Below are 22,260 nucleotides of genomic sequence, written 5' to 3'. Positions count from 1 at the left end.
GGGCCGCAGGGAAGTTTTCTGGTAGCACCAGTCCTAACTGCAAACTGTTGAACAGAACACCATTGGCAGAAACTGCCCTGATCATCCTAGAAAAGGGAGTAGAATTACATAAAGCAAATATCTGGAACTTCATCTCAGCTCCATTTAAGTGGAAAGGAAGCCTTTTCTATTTGGAACATTTTTTTTCCTTTTACTTCTTTCATATAAGGTATGGTGTCGTGTCTATTTAAAAAGTACTTTTAACTAAGTTTTGTTCCATTATTTTCAATGAGTAATTATATTTGTTTTAAACCTAGAAGACTATATTCTGTAGGTCCTTTAATTTTGCCGCATTCAAAGACCAGCTACCGTGTGCTGCCCCTAAGAGAGTTTTTGTGGCTGAAGAGCATTGCCAGGACACATCCTGAGCTTCTAATAAGTACCTAAACACACAAATGTGACCCTGAACAAGTCATTTAACCTTTCTGGGCCCCAGTTTAACCAGAGGAATGGAGCCAGATGTGCTCTATCTTACTCTCTGTGTCTTGTGAGTCTCTCATAGAATAACCACCACCATCATGAGTGACATTCATTTAACTATTATGAGGCGCTGTGCTGGTTTGTGTGCATTTCTCATTAACTCCACACAGCACGACTAGGAAATAGGTACTATTATCCCAATTTTACAGACAAGGAATCTAAAGCTCAGAGGTCAAGAAACTTGCCCAAGAACACACACAAGCAGGCAAGTGGCAGAGCTAGGTACAGATCCTATGCTGCTGCCAGCCTGAGGTGGAGGGTCCACCCTCACAGGACCCTGAGGAGCAGCGGTGCCCACAGAGCTCCTCTTTCATGGTACAGGTCCCCAGTCACCCTGCCAGGCAATGGTGGAGCCGATGCGAATTCTCTTCTTGGTTACTTACTAAGCTGTCTCATCAGGTAGATTCTGGAGAACAGACATCTTCCCCTTCAACAAGCTTCTGATTAGACTCTGAGCCTAGCCAATCCACCTTTTGTCCAGGGACATATTAAAAACAGATTTTGGGGGGGCGCTTGAGCTGCTCGGCAAGCGGTGGTTGGTGCGGGAGCGTAGGTAGTTCTGCTGAGGTAACGACTGGGAAAGTCGCGGTCTCGGGAGCCGGATAGAGTAGATTTTCCCGGAAGTTCTAATGGTGTCTTTTAATGACAGCTTTCTGTTAGAGGGTATCTTTCAAAAACCCAATGTATACAGCCTAGGAAAAGCCCTTTTTTCTCAAGAGGAGAGACTCCTTTTGATATGTTGATGATTAAGAGAGCTACCCTGGCCTAGTGCCTCAGTGGCAGAATGGGATTTGAATTAAAAACTAGGAACACATGTAGCTTCAGCACATTACCACAGAAAGGATGTAGACATCAGGCAATGGCCACTTTTCTCTTGAGGCCAGGGCAGTGTTAGGATTTGACTTGCCTTGAAGTAACTGAACTAATGCTGATTGATTCTCCCAAGAGTAGGAACCAGGGAATATATTACCAGGGAAGTTGCAAAAATATCAAATCATAGCAGTCTCTGCATTTCTATAGTAAATTCAAGTTTGGTGGGGTGAGTGAATGGGGGGGGGATCAAACCCAGCACTTCATAAATGCTAAGCATTTGCTTTACTACTTTGCTCTATCCTAAGCCTAAATTTTTATGTTTTAGAAGCAAAGTCACATGACTGACTGATTTTTCTAACAAGAAAATCTTACCCTACTTCCTATCCCCATCCCCACACACAGTTGTAGGAGATCTCATCTATAGACCCAGACTGTACTCTCCTAAGCACATCAGGGTGTTTGCTCTACCATGTTTCTTCTTCATCCCATATCTAGGGTTTTCCCATTTAAGGATGTGGAGTTAAATTCAAAATGATCTTGTTTTTGTATATATCCTTACACCTGCTTTGAAAATAGGGCAATGGGACTTCTGTTTGTTTAAATTCTGTATGTTTGTTTGTTTTTACACAAAAGGTGCACAACTTTTCATTTCTCTGGTTGTACATAATATAGTGTCATACCATTCATGCAATCATACAAATTCTATGTTTTTTTATGTTTATGTTTTGTATTTTAATGTTAATATGAAAATAAAAGTTTGCCACGTGTAAAAAAAACCAAACAAACAGATTTTTGGAAATTATATTGCAGCTCACCTGCATTAAATTGATACATTTTCATGATAGACTTAAGCGTCACTCTGTGTCCTTTTTTTAAAAAAAAAAACAAAACTAAAATTTTATTTGTAATTCAGATTCAGAATCCTGTCTGGGTTTCACAAGGAAATTATTTGGTTGTCAATGTGAGGTTCATTTTCTCACATTGTCATTTCCTACAGGGACTTTCCCCACAAACACACTGAAATATGGGCCTGCAGAAGGTGGAGTCTGAACTTGAAGTACCTGCATCTTCTCCATATGCTAACACTCAATGCTCTCCATCACATTATCTTCACAGACTCTTGAATCTAAAGTCACCTTTAGATTAGAGCAAAGTTCTCAACACTGGCTACATATCAGAATCATCTGAAGGATTTTTGGGGACTCACCCACCATTGGAACCACTGGAAGTTCAAAAACCACCCTTCGAATGTGTTTTGAGTGGGAAAATGATATGGGAATGGTATGTTTCAGGAATGCTGGTTAGATTGCTATATCATAATTAGACGGAGAGAGACTTGAATTACTTTCTGAAAATATCCTGGTCTGTTTTCTGCCTAAATTCCCACTGCAGGATCAGTGGGAATTGTACCTCAGTTGTAGGTACCCCATGCATCTTATTCCTTCTTTCTGGAAGTCCCCAAGGCACTCACTTTTTTGGTACCGAGGATTGAACCCAGGAGTGCTTTACTACTGAGCCACATCCCCAGCCTTTTTAATATTTTATTTAGAGACAGGATCTCGCTAAGTTGCTCAGGGTCTCACTAAGTTGCTGAGGCTGGCTTTGAACTGGTGATTCACCTGCTTCAGTCTCCTGAGCCGCTGGGATTACAGGCATGTTCCTCCGATCCAGGCTTACATTTCTTTTTTTGAAGTTCTCACTCCACATAAAAGAGTTTGTGGAGGAGTATGTGTCTTTATATTGTTCTCTCCCTGTTTTTATTAAATTAATTAAAAATTTTTTAGTTGTAGATGGACACAATACCTTTATTTTTTTTTATTTATGTGGTGCTGAGGATCAAACCCAGTGCCCTACATATGCGAGACAAGTGCTCGACTACTGAGCCACAATCCCAGCCCTTTTCAATTAATTTTAAAAAGATGTTCACGTTACAAGATTTAAAAAGCATACAACAAAAAAAATTGTATCCCTACTTCCCCATCTCTCAGCCTCCTGCAAGGAGGTACCTAGGGGCTCATGCTCACTTCTTATCTATATTTGAGGGTAGAGCTCTTCAAATCCTACCCTCCTTCCCTCCTGAGTCCCTGAGCCCACTCTGCTACTGTGTTCTGCACTGTCTTTTTGAATGCTCCTGTCACTGGGAAGTGGGCCTTCATTTACACTGAAGGCGGAACACTGTTTGTGGATTATAGGTCCCTCAGGGACTTCCTCACCTCATTTTGAAATTGTACATCTCAAAGCAATTTATGATCCATGGTCACCCTGAACTACCTTTCACATAGCACCTTAGGCACATGACAAGGGTCTGGGCCATGATGTTAAAAGTCGAATCCAAGAGGAAAGGGACAAATAGAAGAAATAATGAAAAGAGAAACATGATGCGACTTGATAAGTGACCAGGTTCAGGGAATGGAGAGAAAGGAACGAACAACTCTCTATGTCTTAGAATCAAAACTTCAAGCTCAAGTGACCAGAAGAACGGCAGGATCGTTGTCAAACAAGACATTCTTTGTAAAGGACTTTCAAAAGCCTTATTTTTTTCTAGGTTGAATACTGTACTCATCAAATTTCGGAGGCACCAGGCCTGGGAAAATCTGTGAGGCGTTAGTTTGTCTTCAGCCCTTCTCCACACCTTTTCTGTTTCACCCTTCTAACAGATCCCAGGGTCATTCCTCCATGGGGCTGCCTATCATCAGCTCCTCCTGGGGATGGACAGTATCAGGTATGGGCTCATAGAGGCAAAAGTTGTGTGCCCTCTCCTGGGGGGAAGCTACATTAAAAAAAAAAAAAAAAACTCAGAAGAAATAAAGCCCCAAAAGAAAAGGAAAAAAAAAAATATACTTCCAAGAGTGAAATGAATGGGCCCTGGGTTAATTTCTTTAGACAAACTGGTAGTTCCTCAAGTCACACAATGTTTGGTTAATCACAAGGTTAAATTTGCTATTGGGATCTCTTGATTTCAAAGCTTTTCTTGCCTGAACACAGACTATTGCTCACTGACAGCATGTTAGGCCTATTAGGGTATGAAATGCATAGTTATCTTCTAGCCAACCATTCAGTTATTTTAAAAGCCAGCAAGAGAGGTTGAATAATTCAGTTCCATAATTCCTAAGTCTCTTTTGGTGGGATTTTCTGTGGTCTATAATGGGTCTTCCTTTATTGGGACTCTGTAACGTTTAATGTTTTGTAGAAGAGGGGAGAAAACTCCATTACTACATCCAAAACCTTAATAGAGACACATGGCTCTTCTGAAGAGACATTCTCCACTCCCTGGTCAGTTGACAGTAACTGAAACAGCTGATCTATTATCATGGCCCCGGCCACTCAGACCAGAGCCAGGAACTCAATGAGGCGGTTACCAATTCCAATCCAGCTGGCGTAGCAGAGGCCCAGCTAAAGAGGATACTCACTGCTTAACCCCCTCCAGGCAGCGGACACTGAGAGTATTCACATTGTATCAGAAGCAGTGTGGGTATAGAGGTCAGGAGCATGGGCACTGGAGCCCAGCCACTTAGGTTCAAATGCTAACTCTATTTTTAAAAATCATTAACAAGTCATATTAATTGTGCAAGTTAATGAGTTTGACTGTGAAATTCCCATATGCACATATATGGTATTTTGATCACATCCAACCTCTCTACTACCTTCTTGCACCCCCACCCCCACCACCTTCTTTTTCCCTAATAGTCCCTCCTCTACTTTCAGGTCTGGCCTTTATTTTATTTTTATTTATTTATTTTTAAGTTTCCACACATGAGACAGAAGATGTGATTCTCATCTTTCTGTGTCTGGCCTATTTTGTTTAACATGGGGTAACTCGATGACTTCCAGTTCCATCCATTTTCTTATAAATGACATGATTTTGTTCTTTTTCAAGGCTGAATAATATTGCATACGTATGCCCTATTTTCTTTATCCATTCATCTGCTGACAGGCACCTAAGCTGGTTCCACAACATGGCTATTGTGCATAGTATCACAACAAACACAGGTGTGCAGGTATCTTACTTATGCTGACTTCATTACCTGGGACTGGTATATATTTTTCAGTGTTTTGAGGACCCTCCATACTGATTTCCATAGTGGGCTGTACTCGTTTAACCTCACTAACAGCATAGAAGGGTTCCTTTCTCCCCACATCCTTGCCAGCATTTGTTATTTTTTGTTTTGTTGATAATAGCCATTCTGACCAGGGTGAGATGGAATCTCAATATGGTTTTGATGTCTATTTCTCTGACAATGAAAGATGTTGAAGAACTTTTCATATATTCACTGGTCATTTGTTCCTCTACTTTTGAGAAGGATCTGTACATATCATTTGCTCATTTTTTAATTGTGTTATTTGTTCCTTCGTTGTATTTTTATATTGTATTACTTGTTCTTTCATTGAAAGAATAAGGAGAATAAATTTATGAAGTTGTTTATATATTCAGGATGTTAATCCTGTCAGGCGAATAGCTGACAAATATTCCCCCATTTTGTAGGTCATCTCTTCACTGTTGTTTCCTTTGCAGTGCAGAAGCTTTGTAAGTTGATGAGATCCCATTTGTCAATTGTTCCTTTTATTTCCTGAGTTAATGAGGTCCTATTCAGGAAATTTTTACCAAATGCTAACTCTACCAACAGCTATTTAGGCAACCTCATGATACTTATTTTACCTGCTGTCCTTGGATTCTATTAAGTCAGTACCTACCCTATAGGCGGTTGAAGATGAAATGACATAATACATGTGAAGGATAGCCAGTGCCATATGAGTGTTGGCCGTTAATGGTTTTACCTAATAACTGAACTGTTTCATATTCAGATTTTGCAGACAATTTTGTAACTAATTTTAATTTATTAAGATGTGGGTTTAAAAAAGCATTAGCTCTTTTTCACTGCTATTTTCCCTTCTTCTACTATGAAGTTTCTCTCCAGTGTCTCAAGTCCTAAAAAACGGTATCCACGTGTGGCAAGGAATCCTAGCAGGTAAGTCACACACTAAACAGCAGACGTCAGGAGCTCAGACAGTCGTCTTTAGGTTTCCACTGCCCATCAGGGAGCCATAAACCTCCCTTTTGTACCCCTTCATTATCACAGTGCACACTGGCATGGGATCCAGTTTCTGCTGAACTCAAGCCAACAGTGAGAAACTGTTGGTCGTCTTTTTCATGCAGGCTCCTGGCAAGAGGTACAGGCAGCGATAAGCCACTGTATAGGATATATATTCCACATTTATGTCATATCTTTTCTTTTTTTAATAAATGTGTATACTAAATTAAGATTTTATAGAGGTGACATGTAAACATGAATTCCTTCAGATAAAGGAGTCACAAAGCTCATGTGAATATCATCTTAATGAAAGGCAGATCTGCGATATCTTGGGGTTTGGAGAAAACTGATATCATTGAGGACTTGGGTAACGTCTGAATAGATACTGGCTGAATGGGTCTTGTTCATCACACTGTTTTCTTTTATGGCACCATGGAGCTATACAAATATTTGTTGAATATTTATGCTATGTGCTTTCTCTTTATATGAAATGCCTATCACATAAATGTTAATTAATGTTTGTTGATTTGTTGAAGCATTTAAATTGGGAGGTTGAGAATATTTTATTTAAAAGCTTCATCGTTTAGATATCATATCTTCTTGTGTTTTGGCATTTAACTAGAATGGCTTTTTTCTAAAATACCATACCAGGAAAATTTTATATTCCATAGTATTTTGAACAGTTTCTATTTTGGTGGAGATCAGCAGGATTCCAGTAAAGAAACAGTGAGTTTAGTACTTTTACCTTTTAGCTTAGCTAACAAACATTAAATTAAAGTCACATATTACCTTAAGACAGTTGGTACTGCTATTGATAAAAAAGGACTTTGATAGCATTATTTTTAGGTATTAAAAATAGAGCATTTTGAAAGAACTCCAGAGACTGCACATTTTCTTTGCAAAGACAAATTATTTCCTGCTGAAAATACAGGGATGAATCAAGTAGTGATGTCAGAAGTCTAATAAATCTTGTTGATAAATTATAGAAGCACATAAAATATGTCTAAAAGGTAGCTCATGCTAGCAGAATATATTATATAAATCTACAAGTATTATATATATATATATATATATATATATATATATATATTAAAGAATTTTAAAGTATTTTAACTTTAAACCATCTTAGGGATGGCTCTGTTTCAGACCCTATTCTTATTTCCTAATCTTTTATTATTTTACTCTATTTCTAGAAGGACTAGACCTCACAATCATGACTGCCTGCCATGATTTATCCAAACATTTCAAAAGGCCACATCCAGAATAATATGAGTTTTACCAAAGAAAAATACAAGGTTCTTCAGGGTCATAGAACATGCAGCAGAGGGACTAGGAAAGCTCAGCTGGCCACCACAGCTGGATTAAACACAATGCTCCTTCCTCCATAGCTGCATTTGTTGAGATGTCACTTATGGGCTCAGTAGGAAAAGACAAGACACCCCAAGCCATAAAATCAATCCATAATCTCAGCTCTTGGGCATGAGCTGAGAGGCATCAGTAAATCTTGGCCCTACGCTTTTTCAAAATGCCAAAAATCACCTGTTAGTTATCATTCTTTTCATTTAGCTTTTCTGGTCTTTAATACCTTCTGTAAAAGATCCTAAAGGTAGTAAATTCTTAGTGATAAACCTTTTTGATAACTAGATTACTGATAGGATACAATAAGCCCCTGGAGAAAAGGAAGAGAACTGGTGAGTTTGTTGATGGGATGGGGTGAAGCATTTGCTTCTGCTCAGAGGAGACAGAAATGGTAGACGCAGTGGTGCCAGGCGCTGCAGAACAGCACCAAGGTTGAGGTGGTTAGGAAAGGTACTTGGGGCATGAGAAGAGAGGGAGAGGGGCCTTAGGAGTGAGGTGGGAAATCTATTCTGGAAAGATAAATGAAAGTAATTAAAAGTAAGTCTCTTTTTCTCTGCTTGTACATATGCCCACACAGACACATACCCATATGTGTGTTTCTTTCCTTCTTTCCCACCCCTTAGCTAGTGAGTCTAACCCAGCATCAGTATGGTCTTCAATAGACTTTTTTAAAACTCTAAAATATGGTTTCAGAGTTTTTTGAAATATAGAAAATATTTCAAAGTTTTCTATAAAGGTTCATAGAAAATGCATGTTAACTCATAGAAAAAATAATCCCACGTTCTTGAAATATTTCGATATATCTAAGTGTTATGTTTATATGTGCATAATTGGGATTATGCCTATACGATTTTTAAGAATCTGAATATATATTTTAACTCTTAAAAATGATTACGTGTTCCCTTCCTAAAAAAAGGGAATTGTGGTTATCTTCAATTGTTTTTATTTTAAAAACTTTCATCGCAAAAATATGAAGTGCTTCACGAATTTGCATGTCACCCTTGTGCAGGGCCATGCTAATCTTCTCTATATTGTTCCAATTTTAGTATATGTGCTGCCAAAGCTACCACTTTAATATATATTTATTAAACGTTTTGATGAAACCTAAGAGCTGCTTCCCAGTGGCATCTCCCTTCCCCAAAGTCTTGCTCTTTTGTCATGGTTAAGTCTTTTGCTTTTGGTTTACTTTTAGCTACTATTCATGAATCCCCAATTCCCTCCACCTCACCTCCCCCATCAAAAGGGAGTCAGGGTAAATTTTCCCTGTTAACAGCTTCCTTGGCTTTAGGATTATTCTTTAGTTTTTCTTCTTAGTTGAGCCCCCATCCCTTCCCCTTCCTCTGAAACAAGGCGTGGTTGTGATCTTTATTGTAGTAGGAAGTACATCCTGAGTAACTGAAAACTGTTGAGGCAGATTAGACTGTCTCCTTCACACCACTCTGTGTTTGTGCTTCCCTTTCCTAGTTTTCAGTTGTTGGGGAGGGGAAGGGAAAAGAGGGTGTGGTTTGCTTGCTCTGAGTGCTTTTTAACCCTGTGCTAGGTTGTTCTCCCTTTCAGACAGGTTGCCTTTGTCTGTGGATAAGAAGGTATTTTCCTGTCTGAGCCCAACCCGCTGACATCAAACTGCCCTTCTGGCTTTCTGGGCCAACCTGCCTGTTGTCTTCTGGGCTCTGCTAGGATATCATCTAGCAGGCCTTTCTCTCCTGGCCCCAGGCCTTACCTAAGGTACATTTAGAGCCAACTATCTTCCCTTAGTGATTTATAACCTTTAAGTTTATTCTTCCTTGTCTTTGGGTGGGGGGGAGAGAAAAGGATGGGGGAAGTACTGAACCCAGGAGGTTCATCCCAACCCATTTAATTTTGAGAAAGGGTCTCTTGATAAGTTGTCCAGGCTGGCCTCCTGCTTCAGCTCCCCAAGTCATAGGGATTACAGATGTGCACCACCATGTCCTGTCACTGTTAGGTTCAAATGTCATTAAGAAGAGAATAAATAAGTTAGTCTGTTCCTACACTGGAATATTATTCTGACAGTGACAATGAATGAACTAGAGTCAATATATCATCATTGATGAAACTCACAAACTTATTGTTGAAAAAAATGCAAGCCACATTTGTACCATGAATACAAAGTTTGAAAGCTATGCACAAAAAAAGCTATATATTTCTAAGGGATAGCACCAACATTTTCCTGATCTATCTCTATATACACACATATCTATGAAATATAGTTATAAATATACATGTGTATATATTCATAATAAATACATATATGTATAATAAAATATTGTTTAGTATATATTTCTTAAGCTAGGTAGACGATATATCAATAATACAGTTTATAAATTTTATGTATAACAAATAGAAATTGCCTTCCAGCCTTTTCTGTAACAAGGTAGTTGAGATATTTTCTTAAAGTTAGATGTAATTTTGATAGAATCATTTATTTGCCTTAACAATGTAAAATTATGGTAAGAAGTTCCTGGCTCTATTTTCTTAGGAAGATAGCTTCTGTGTCATTTCAAGTTAACTTGACATTCTCTTTTTCTTGTTTAAGCACAAATCACAGCAGGGAACTTAAATCCTAATTAAAACCAGCTCTTCTTTTTCTCAAAACTAACTATGGAATTAATGTGTATCTGGCACTAAACAAAGCATAAGCAACCTAGTTACAATTTCTGCCCATCTCTATCCAGGTTTCAGTGTTATATTTCATTAAAATATTCAGAGAATATTTTCTATCTTATTTACTTGACATTATAGTGGTGCCAAGGATATGTGCACAGAATCCCAGATAATTAAAATAATTAATCTCAGTTATAAAATGGTTCATCTGTACCTACCTTTTCTTTAAGCTACTTTTCTTTTTGTGTGCATCAGACTGGTACCACACAGCTACTACAAGCCATAAATAATATAATTTGTGTAGTATTAGCACTTGCTAATGTTTTCAATGTGAGATAATCAGTTGAAGTTCCTTAGTTGCAAGTTTCTAACACAAATCATACATATATAAACCAACATATAAGCTTTTTGAGATTATTAATATTTTTGAAATTTTATTCCAAATAATGGTAGAAACCATGAAACTTTAAATTATATCCTAAACTAAGGGAGAACTGAAATAAAACAAATTTAATGGTACCTAAAAAATGCTTTGAAGACACTAATGTATTATATTCATGTGGAACCATAATGTAAAATGTAAATTCCTGTGAAGTAGAAATAGCTATTTGCTTGCCCACACCCTCAACTACCAAGTTCCTTAGGTTCTCAAAGGCATCCCAAGTACATAAAACTTCAGGCTACTATTATTTGCAACAGAATAGAATTGGGAAAAAGGTAAACCTCAAGTGTAAGCTTATAAAAAAAATGAATGGCCTGAATGTGTATCACTCTCAGGTTGGTTTAAAAAGTGCAAATGTTTATTCAGGAGGCTGAGGAAGGAAGATTGCAAGTTCGAGGCCAGTTTGAGCAATGTAGTGAGGCCCTCAAGTAACTTAGGGAGACTGTCTCAAAAACTAAAAAGGGCTGGGATATGATTCAGCTGTAAAGTGCCCTTAGGTTCAATCCCCAGGGCCCCCTCCCCCTCACAAATGCAAACAGGTACCTGCACCACACACAGGATCACACATGTAGAGTAACTGATAAGAGAAATTCGGTAAAAAGTGAATAATAGGTATATCTGGATTAAGATATATGGGTGTTCTTTGTACTATTCTCATTCTTGTAACTTTTAAGTTTGAAATTACTTCTAAATAAAACATTAAGAAACAAAGTTAATGGCTCAATTTTTTTCAGTTTGCGGGGGGTGGGGGGGTGGAGGGGGAGAACTGAAATAAAACAAATTTATGGAGGGGGAGCAGGGGCAGATGGCAGGAGGCTTCTGAAAAGGGGCAGCTGTTAAGTTTCCAACCTAGTCCCTGGAGGCCTAGACCCTATAACAAGCTCCAGTTCTGATATAGTCTGTGTTTTTTCATTTATTACAGGTAAAAAGATTATATACAGCCATGTTTCCAGGGGGGAAATTATTCCTTTCTGGCATAGGTTTGAGAACAAACATTGGTTTTGAGAGTAAGGCCTCTAAGATATGCCCAACTTTCAGAATATTTATGGAATGATGCAGAACAGCTGATAGTAAAAAGGGAAAATTCAATCATACCTGATGATCCAGTTCGAAACAAACCTTAGAAAACCTGATCAATGGCATAGCCATGATTAGTTGAGTATCTCAGAAGGGTCTATGCTTTTATTCTAATTTTGGGTTAGCTTCATGGAGCTGACAGAAGACTCGAGACATGTGGGTAAGAAATGAAAAGGTTTTCTTAGAGTAGTGAGAATGTCAGATGTTTGTAATGATTCCCTGAACTCCAATTCCCACAGGAATATAGAGAACAGGCGAGAGAAAATATTTGATGAGACAATAAAAAAATGGCTGAAAAGTCTCCAAAAGCTCCGGAGATGCCTTCTGATGATCAGCCAGGTTTGATAATTACAGGGTAAATAATAGGCTATTTCTCCTCACTCCATGAACTGACAATCTAAGTGAACCAGAGGGTGGATAGAAGCTAACCAGAAGTATCTGCTATTCACTGTATTAATGAGGCATAAATCATGCCGACAGGTCAATATAAATAGAACAGTAAAGAAGAGGATTCTGTTTAAAGCCAAAAAATTCCCTATGATAACCTCCCAAAACAGGTTCAGCTGTACCAGCTTCAGTCCTTTATAAGAAAATGACTAGAAGATGCTTCAGATCTATGCTTCTTTTATTTGCAAGCACCCAACAGTTTTATGTGCCCAGAATATAACTATTAGTAAATACTAATTGAATGTTGAAAGAAATGAGCAAAAAAAAAAAAAAAAGAAGATATCTAGAACTTTTCTAAAAGAAAGCAAGATTCAAGTACAAGGATTAAAAACATTACCTTATATTAGCTCTATACACAATAATCTACATCTATTTCTACTTCTATATTTTTAGCATATCCCAGTAACTAATTTTGATGATAATGACACTCATTCATCCTTTTTTTTCCATTATTTTAACAGTCATTTACTGAAAGCCTCCTATGAACTATGGCCTATGCTGAGGTCCGAGGACACAAAAATGATTAAGTTCTCAAGATTCTCACGGTCTAATAGAAGGAGATAGTAATATAAATAATTATAACACTTTCTAATAAGTGCTATATTAGTCTCATTTCTAAATGGAAATGTCTAGAATATTCTTTTTTAAAACATTTAAACTATTTTTTGGTTATAGTTGGACACAATACCTTTATTTTATTTATTTATATGTGGTGCTGAGGATTGAACCTAGGGCCTCACAAGCACTAGGTAAGTGCTCTACCACTGAGCCACAACCCCAGCCCCTAGAATATTCTTTTTATAAGTCCAAGAAATTCATAGTAGTTTTCAGTAATAATAATGCTTTTAGTCAAGAATTGTGGAGTTGGAGCTAGATTCAAATCTAGGCCTTATTCAGTCCCTTTTCAATATAAGTTGTGAGACATGGGTTAGCATAGCTCTGGACCACAACTCCTTCTTCTGTGAAATGGAGATTAATATCATTTCCTATCTCATCCTGTTGTATGAATAAATGACTTAGAATAGTGCCTGAAACAAAAATTACAGACGGTTGATGGGGGTTGGTGTTAGTAATAACAGTAACATTTCCTTTGTAGTACATAACATTTTAATCCTTAGTTATCTGTAAAGGACATTTATCCAGAATAGTTTATTTCTCAAGGATTCTAGATAGCTAACATTTTAATAGGCATTATACCAAGAACTAGGAGAGGAAAGATGAGAAAGACTCAGTCTCTGCCCTTAGCAGAAGTATTATCAGTGATACCTGTTAGGATGTCATTTGTAATCAACTAAGATTCTAGAGTCACTCAAAAGTTAAAACAGCATTGAAGTATAAAAGATATTTCAAACACACTTGCCTTTCCTTAAGCAAGAATGCTTCAAAGTGAAGTGTCACAGGGGAATTCTGATTTATGGTGAAGTTTTCCCAAGTTGCACAGCTCCAAATAGCATTCTGTAAGTCCCAAGTAGTAAAATGGGAGTCATTTGACAGGTCTGTCACTTCATTTTTTTTTATTCCTCAAAATACTCCAGGGATGCACTGTCTCTACTTATATAAGCCTCTGTGTTTCTGCTTTTGAACACTTGGCTTTGTTAGTTAAAAATAACTTGATTGTTCACAGTTCTCTTTTTGTTTTGATGTCTCTAAATGCAGCTGCATGCAACATACTGTTTAGTTGTGAGTTTAAAGAACACAGTTAAAAATTGTAAAGTTCATTTTATATAATTCATACTTAGGATGAAAAAATGTTTGGCTATTAATTTTTACTTTGTTGAAGAAGCAAAAAGAGGATTTAACACATTAATTTCCTTTTTGTTGACAACTGGGTTAGCCAATCTCTTCTGTAATGGTGGAGCAGGGAATCTGGACTTACCCTCTTGCAGAGGGCAATGAGAAAAATCTGGAAAAATATTAAAGATAGGTGCTTGAAACCACCTGAGGGATAACAAGATAGGAAAGAATTACCAAGTCAAGATTTGGGGGTATTTGATGGTTCAGTGTTTAGTCACTTTTCTCTTGGATGAGTTTGCAGAACTTCTTCAGTCTCAGGCTGCAAGTAGGATAGAAAGTGAAGTGTAGGACTGGTCTTAGGGGAAGGCCAGGTGAGCTTTTCTCCTTTATGTTGAGATCCTAAAGGGCTGCACCATGGGAATAAGGTTGCATCAGAAATAGACAAATCTTGCCAAGAACTGCAATGCAACCTCCCTAATAGGGCCCCAGATACAGGAATTATCAGATTCAGAGACTGTAAACTAGCTATCAAGGAGATAAAGGCAAGATTAAAAATTGATAGAGAACTAGAATCTTTTTAAAAATAAGAAATTCTAGGAATAATAAATACATAACAGAAATTAGGAATTCAGTCACTGGATTCAATAGTACACTCAATACAGATTAATGAATTATAAAAGAAGCCAGAAGAAAACATTCAAATAAAACATAGGCAAAAGTGATAAACAATATAGAATAAGTAAGAGACAAACAGAAGACAGAGAGAAAGACTAACATGTAGGTAACTGTAATTCCAGAAAGGAAAAAAAGAAAAAAAAAAAAAAGGAAAGAAAATAGGGCAGAGAGAATTTTTGAGATAAGAACTGAGAAGCCTACAGGGTGAAAACAATAACACCTCAGACCCATAGCACTAGAAGGGAAGACACACCAGCAATATGAAAAAACAAGGGAAGAAATTCCCCCAAACAATCAAGATACCACATTATTAGAATCCATGGCCAGCACAGCAAAAGAAATTATGGAGAAGGAGTTCAGGATGTACATAAATTAAAATGTTCTGTGAATAAAGGATGATATAGAAAGCAAATAGAGGCAGCAAAACATCATTTTGACAAAGAGCTATACAAACAAATACAGGAATCAAAAGATGACTTCAATAGGGAGACGGAGGTTCTAAGAAAAACAAACAAACAAACAGAAATATTTGAAATGAAAGAAACAACAAACCAAATTAAAAGTTTAATTGAGAATGTTACCGACAGAGTAGATCACTTGGAAAACAGGACCTCAGGGAATGAAAGCAAAATATATGATCTTGAAAATAATGTAGAAAACACAGTGAAAATGATAAGAAACCATGAGCAGAAGATTCAAGAAATATGGGATAGCATAAAAAGACCAAATTTAAGAGTTACTGAGATAGAGGAAGGCATAGAGTTCCAAACCAAAGGAATGAACAATCTATTCAATGAAATGACACTAGAAAACTTTCCAAACATGAAGAATGAATTGGAAGACCAAATTCAAGAACTTACAGGATGCCAAATATACAAAATCACTACAGATCCACACCAAAGCATGTTATAATGAAAATGTCCTACATATAGGATAAGGAAAGAATAAGAGAGAAAGAAATCAGATTACATCGGGGGAAACCAATCAGGATAACTTCAGATTTTTTCAACCCTGACCCTAAAAGCTAGAAGATCCTGGAACAACATATATCAAGCTCTGAAAGAAAATGGATGCCAACCAAGAATTTTGTATGCAGCAAAATTAAGCTTTAGATTTGATGATGAAATAAAAACCTTCCACGATAAACAAAAATTAAAAGAATTTACAGCTAGAAAACCGGCACTACAAAACATCTTTAGCAAAATATTCCCTGAAGAGGAAATGAAAAACAACAATGAAAATCAGCAGGGAGAGGTATTAATAATAATTAGAGGAGAAACTAAGTAAGTAACAAAAATAAACAAAAATGGCTGGGAATACAAATCATGTCTCAATAAACCCTGAATGTTAATGGCCTAAACTCACCAAAGACATAGGCTAGCAGATTGGATTTTAAGAAAAGACCCAACAATATGCTGCCTTCAGGAGACTCATCTGATAGGAAAAGATATACACAGATTGAAGGTGAAAGGTTGGGAAAAAATCATACCACTCACATGGACTGCAGAAGCAAGCAGGGGTTTCCATCCTTGTATCAAATAAAGTGGACTTCAAGCTAAAGTTAATCAAAAGGGATAAAGAAGGACATTTCATACTGCTCAAGGGAACCAGACACCAACAAGATATTACAATTATAAATATATATGCCCCAAACAATGGAGTACCTATGTTCACCAAACAAATTCTTCTCAAGTTCAAGTCAAATTGACCACAACACAAGGCTCTTGGGTGACTTTAACACACCTATCTCACCACTAGATAGATCTTCCAAACAAAAGCTGAACAAAGAAACTATAGAACTCAATAATACAATCAATAATTTAGACTTAACTGTCATATATAGAATATTTCATCCTTCAATGAACAAATACACTTTCTTCTCAGCAGCACATGGATCCTTCTCTAAAATAGACCATATAATATGCCACAAAGCAACTCTTAGCAAACACAAAAAAGTAGAGATACTACACTGCATTTCATCAGATCATAATGAAATGAAATTAGAAATCAATGATAAAATAAAAAATGAAAACTACCCCAACACCTGGAGACTAAATAATATACTATTGAATGAACAATGGGTTGCAAAAGACATCAATGAGGAGACTAAAAAATTCTTAGAGGTAAATGAGAACAATGATACAACATATCGAAATCACTGGAACACTCTGAAGGAAGTACTAAGAGGAAAGTTCATTGCATGGAGTTCATTCCTTAAAAGAAGAAAAAGTCAATACCAAAAGCAGTAGAAGACAGGAAATAATTAAAATCAGAGCTGGAATCAATGAAATTGAAACAAAAGAAACAACTGAAAAAAATTGACAGGACAAAAAGCTGCTTCTTTGAAAAAATAAATAAAATTGACAGACCCTTAGCCATGCTAAGGAAGAGAAGGAGAGAGAAAACTCAAATTACTAACATACATGATGAAAAAGAAAATATCACGACAGACACTACAGAAATATAGAAGATAATTAGAAATTATTTTGAAAACTTGTACTCCAGTGAATAGAAAACATCAAAGGCATCAACAAATTTCTAGAGTCATATAATTTGCCCAAATTGAATCAGGATGATATACACAATTTAAACAGATCAATTTTAAGAGATGAAATAGAAGATGCCATCAGAAGTTTACCAACCAAGAAAAATCTAGGACTGGATGGATACACAGCCAAGTTCTACAAGACCTTTAAAGAAGAACTAATACCAATACTCTTCAATTTATTTAAGGAAATAGAAAAAGAGAAATGAGCATTTCCAAACTCATTCTATGAGGCCAATATCACCCTGATTTCAAAACCAGGCAAAGACACATCAAAAAAAGAAAACTTCAGACCAATATCTCTATAGATACAAAAATTCTGGCAACTCAAATACAAGAACATATCAAAAAGATTGTGCAGCATGATCAAGTGGGATTCATCCCAGGGATGTAAGGTTGGTTCAACATACAGAAATCAATAAATGAAATTCATCACATCAATAGACTTAAAGATAAGAATCATATGATCATCTCAATAGATGCAGAAAAAGCATTTGACAAAATACAGCATCCCTTCATGTTCAAAACACTAGAAAAATTAGGGATAACAGGAACATATCTCAACATCATAAAGGCTATCTATGCTAAGCCCCAGGCCTATATCATTATAAATGTAGAACAATTGAAAGCATTCCCTCTAAAAACTGGAACAAGACAGGGATGCCCTCTTTCACCACTTCTATTTAACATAGTTCTTGAAACACTGACCAGAGCAATTAGACAGACAAGATAAATTAAAGGGGTACACATAGGAAAAGAAGAACTGAAATTGGCACTATTTGCTGATGATATGATTCTTTACCTAGAAGACCCTAAAAGTTCCACCAAAAAACTTCTAGAACTAGTAAATGAATTCAGCAAAGTAGCAGGATATAAAATCAACACCCATAAATCAAAGGCATTTCTGTATATCAGTGACAAATTCTCTGAAAGGGAAATGAAGAAAAATACCCCATTTAGAATAGCCTCAAAACCATAAAATACTTGGGAATCAACGAAAGAGGGAAAAGACCTATACAATGAAAACTACAGAACCTTAAAGAAAGAAATCAAAGAGGACTTTAGAAGATGGAAAGATCCACCTTGCTCTTGGATAGAAAGAATTAATATTATCAAAATGACCATACTACCAAAAGCAATATACAGATTTAATGCAATTCCAATAAAAATCCCAATGAAATTCCTCATTGAAATAGAAAAAGCAGTCATGAAATTCATTTGGAAAAACAAGAGACCCAGAATAGCTAAAGCAATCGTTAGCAGGAAGAGTAAAGCAGGTGATATCCCTATACCAAACCTTAAACTATACTACAGAGCAACAGTAACAAAAACAGCATGGTATTGGCACCAAAATAGACTGGTAGACCAATGGTACAGAATAGAGGACAGAAAGACTAACCTACAAAATTACAATTATCTTATATTAGACAAAGGTGCCTAAAACATACATTGGAGAAAAGATAGCCTCTTCACCAAATGGGGCTGGGAAAACTGGAAATCCATATGCAACAAAATTAAATTAAACCCCTATCCCTCATCATGCACAAAACTCAACTCAAAGTGGATCAAGAACCTAGGAATTAAATCAGAAACCCTGTGTCTAATAGAAGAAAAAGTAGGCCGTCATCTCCATCATGTTGGATTAGGCCTGAACTTCCTTAGTAAGACTCCTATAGCACAAGAATTAAAATGAAGAATTAATAAATGGGATGGATTCAAACTAAAAAGTTTCTTCTCAGCAAAAGAAACAGTCAGTGAGGTGAATACAGAGCCTACATCTTGGGAGCAAATTTTTACCCATCAAACATCAGATAGAGCACTAATCTCTAGGGTATATAAAGAACTCAAAAAGCTAACCACCAAAAAAAAAAAAAAAAAAAAAAAAAAAAAACCCAAGTAACCTAATCAATAAATGGGCCAAGGACCAGAACAGACTCTTCTCAGAAGATGATATACAATCAATCCACAAATATATATAAAAAATTTCATCATCTTTAGCAATTAGAGAAATGCAAATCAAAAGTACTGTAAGATTTCATCTCACTCTAGTCAGAATGGCAGCTATTAAGAATACAAACAACAATAAGTGTTGGTGAGGATGTGGAGAATAGGGTACACTCATACATTGCTGGTGAGACTGCAAATTGGTGCAGCCAATATGGAAAGCAGTATGGAGATTTCTTGGAAAACTGGGAATAGAACCACCATTTGACCCAGATATTCCTCTTCTAGCTCTATACCCAAAGAACTTAAAAAACATGATACTATAGGGACACAGCCACATCAATGTTTATAGCAGCACAATTCACAATAGCTAAACTGTGGGACCAACCTAGATGCCCTTCAATAGATGAATGGATTAAAAATGGTATATATACACAATGGAATATTATTCAGCAATAAAAGACAACAAAATCATGGCATTTGCAGGTAAATGGATGGAGTTGGAAAATATGATGCTAAGTGAAGTTAGCCAACCCAAAAAACCAAATGCTGAATGTTTTCTCTTATATAAGAAGGCTGATTCATAGTGGGGTAGGGAGGGGGAGATTGGAAGGAATGGAGGAACTTTAGATAGGGCAAAGAGGAGGGAGAGGAAGGAAGGGGGTAGGGGGTTAGAAATGATGGTGGAATGAGATAGACATCATTATTCAAAGTACACGTATAAAGACATGAATGGTGTGAATATACTTTGTGTATAACCAGAGATATGAAAATTGTGCTCTATATGTATAATATGAATTGTAATGCATTCTGCTGTCATATGTAACAAATTATAGTAAAAATTAAAACAAAACAAAAAAAGAACTAAGAATGCTCCAAAACTTATGACAAATACCAAGCCACAGATTGAAGAAGACTTTTGGATTCCTAGGACCGTAAATAAAATGAAACCTATACTATCACCACATTCTATAGATATTACAAGGTCAATAAATACATATTATGAACAACTTTATGCCAATAAATTCAACAAGTCAGATGAATGGACACAAATGAAAAATCTTAATTTCTATTAACAAAATTAAATCTTTCATAAAAAATCACCCACAAAGAAAACGATAGGACTAGGTAGTTTCACTGGTGAATTTTATCACAGTTTTAAAAAAATAAATGGTGTCAGATTTACATGAACTACTAGAAAACAGAGGTGGGTACACTTTTATGAGGCCAACATAATACTGATAGGAAAATCTGACAAAGACATTCCCCCCAAAAGAAAGCTATTATTTCTCCTGAACAGCAATACAAAAATCATTAATAAAACATTAGCAAATCAAATACAACAAAATAAAAAAAATCAAATCCAACTATATATGAAGAGCTCTAGTCATGGATGAAGCATGTGTTTATTCTAGAAATGAAAAGTTCATTAATATTTGAAAATCAACGTAACCAATTTTATTAATAAAATAAAGGAGAGAAACCATATCATCAGTTCAAAAGATACAGAAAAGGTATCACACAATATTTTCAACTCCAAGTCAGGATAAAACCTTTCAGCAAATTTGAACTGGAAGAGAATATCCCCTTCCAGTAGAGGGCATGTATAAAACCCCTGCAGCTAATATCACACTTAATGGAAAAATAAAGAATGCTTTCCCCACTGAGGATGGGTTCAAATCAAGAAAGTCTGGTCTTAGGCTCATATCACTCTTATTCAACACTGCACTGATGGTCCTACCCAGGGTAATAAAACAAGGACAAGAAACAAAAGGCATCCATATAAAAAAGAAAGTACATAATGTCTCTTTACAGATGACATGATTGCTTACATTAAAATTTCAAAGGAATGTACAAAACAACTATTAGAATAAGCGAGCTTATTAGCCAGTTTATAGGACACAAAGTTAATAAACAAAAATCAACTGTACTTTTGCATATTAACAGCACACAACTGGAAAGTGAAATTTCAAAGATCTAATTACTGCCAAAAACATTAAAAAAAAAAAAAGGACATGCAATACCTCTATGCTGAAAACTACGAAGCAACTGAGAATTCAAGCAGAGATAAACCATGCTGAGAGCCTGGGAGCCTCAAAAATTGTTAAGCTGCCAAATGTCCTCCAAGTTGAGCTATAGATTCAGAGTAATCCAGTGAAAAATGCCACCACCCCCCCTTTTTTTTTAAACAAATTGTCAAGCTTACACTAAATTTCAAGTGTAAATGCTAAGGACCTAGAATATCTAAACAATTTTGAAATATAATAAATCGGAGGGTTTTTAGTACGTAAATCCAAGACTTAGAAAAGGTACCAGTAATTTAAACCATGAAAATGTACCATGCTTATCTCCTATAGGGGAAAGCATAGTTGACTGATGACCTTGGCCCTTAGCTTTCTGAATCTACCACAACATTTATGTCTAGGCCAAGTTTTTTTCTTTCTTTCTTTCTTTCTTTTTTCTTTTTTTTTTTGGTGGCGCTGGAGATCAAACCCAGTGCCTTATGCATGCAAGGCAAGCACACTACCAACTGAGCTATATCAACAGCCCTTCAAGGACAAGCTTGACAGAGCACAGCATGGTTAAGAATTACTAGCCCATTCCTATAAGAGGCAACATTGGCTTCAGGACTCCCCATAGGCTTGACTAAAACTTTCTTAGAACAGTACTACAGTCTAAGACACTTTCCAATCAGTCCTCCTTTTCCGTTCCTTTCCTTTGGCATATGAAGGTTTCCACATGCCTATTCTGACTGCCCTACACTTTCTCCTTCATAGCATTTCCATAATAAATTCATTACACATGGAATCCTGTCTTGGCAGACTCATTTCCATGGAACTAAACTAACACAGGCAGTGGCAGGAATAGTCTGAAATTCTAAGTGTTAGAATAGAATTTTAGACTGTCTTATCCATTGCCTGGTGGGCAAAGAGGATGGTATCCTGACTTGTGTGAGCATGAAGTCTCTGGCACAAGATAGTGGCCAAATTACTAGATTTCACCAATGTGTTGAGAAAAAAATGTTGGGGAGGGCTGGGGTTGAGGCTCAGTGG

At 36.5% G+C, this 22,260-nt stretch overlaps 1 non-coding gene across 1 annotated transcript; it reads right to left on the bottom strand.

Annotated features, from left to right (window-relative positions):
- Nucleotides 1-8,685: 8,685 nt before the first annotated feature.
- Nucleotides 8,686-8,791, bottom strand: LOC113183395 (U6 spliceosomal RNA). The gene has a single exon (XR_003300871.1). It is a non-coding gene; the product is annotated as a U6 spliceosomal RNA (small nuclear RNA).
- Nucleotides 8,792-22,260: the final 13,469 nt, after the last annotated feature.

This window comes from Urocitellus parryii, chromosome 8, assembly GCF_045843805.1.
Source record: "Urocitellus parryii isolate mUroPar1 chromosome 8, mUroPar1.hap1, whole genome shotgun sequence".
Lineage (NCBI taxonomy): Eukaryota > Metazoa > Chordata > Mammalia > Rodentia > Sciuridae > Urocitellus > Urocitellus parryii.
Note: the sequence above shows the minus strand (reverse complement) of the source record. Positions and strands in the feature narration are given on the sequence as shown.